Source organism: Neophocaena asiaeorientalis, unplaced genomic scaffold, assembly GCF_003031525.2.
Source record: "Neophocaena asiaeorientalis asiaeorientalis breed wild unplaced genomic scaffold, Neophocaena_asiaeorientalis_V1.1 scaffold303, whole genome shotgun sequence".
Taxonomy (NCBI): Eukaryota; Metazoa; Chordata; class Mammalia; order Artiodactyla; family Phocoenidae; genus Neophocaena; species Neophocaena asiaeorientalis.
In genome coordinates this window covers 1799763-1800621 of record NW_020174420.1, presented here as the reverse complement: position 1 = coordinate 1800621, position 859 = coordinate 1799763, and positions in this window count along the sequence as shown.

Below are 859 nucleotides of genomic sequence, written 5' to 3'. Positions count from 1 at the left end.
TGGCCTCTCCAGGCGCTGTCCAAGGAGAAGCCCGACTCAGGAGAACACTAGGATCCTCATAAAGTGCTTGGGACTCGGAGGGCCCAGGGACCCCACTGCTCAGCTTCAAAACCCAGCTCGGCTTCCAGCCGCGCTCACCTCCGCCCTTCCCCTCTCCCCAGCCCGGCGAAGCGGAACTGGAACCCGGGAAAACCTCTTCGGGGCCAGGAGTGGGGTGGGGGAGACAGGGAGATTTTCACCTTCTATCTCAGTCTGAGATACCCCTTGTGAAGGCCTCAGAGCCGCAGGGGACCTGGGCGTTTGCAGCCTACCACAGTCTCGGCCTCACTCGACCCTCTCGGCTCCCGGACCCGGCTATCCGTCTGCAAATCTGTCTTCTCACCCCGGCGAGTGCGGGTCATTCCCTCAGTACCCTTGCTTCACTGTCTCGGGCTCTTTTTACCACAGTCTTGGCCTTGCCCTGCAAGGAGCGCCGGGAAGGGCCTGCGATCTGTGCTCCTGAGTGTGGGCAGAGGTATGAGTCTGGAGGCAAGGGCGGCCACTGAACCCCAGGCCTGAGCCCCAGCCCCCCGCCCCGCCAAGCGCCCGAGCAAGGCCAACTTCCTGTTTTCTGCTCGGTCTCGTAGGTGTCGCCTTCCTGGAACACTTGGGTTATTGATCCCGCTGAAAGAGCCGGCGTGCGGAGACAGCGCTTCCCTGGGGATGAAGGGAGTGGGGAGGGGAGTAGGCTGGTGGTTGGGGGAGGGAATTGATAAAATTTAGGAGAGGATGTAGGGCCTCCCTGGCCTCCCTCTGCCGGGCTAAGTGTGGGGCTAGACAATCTGGCCAGGCGGTGGCTAAGGCGAAGGTGGCGGCCGGC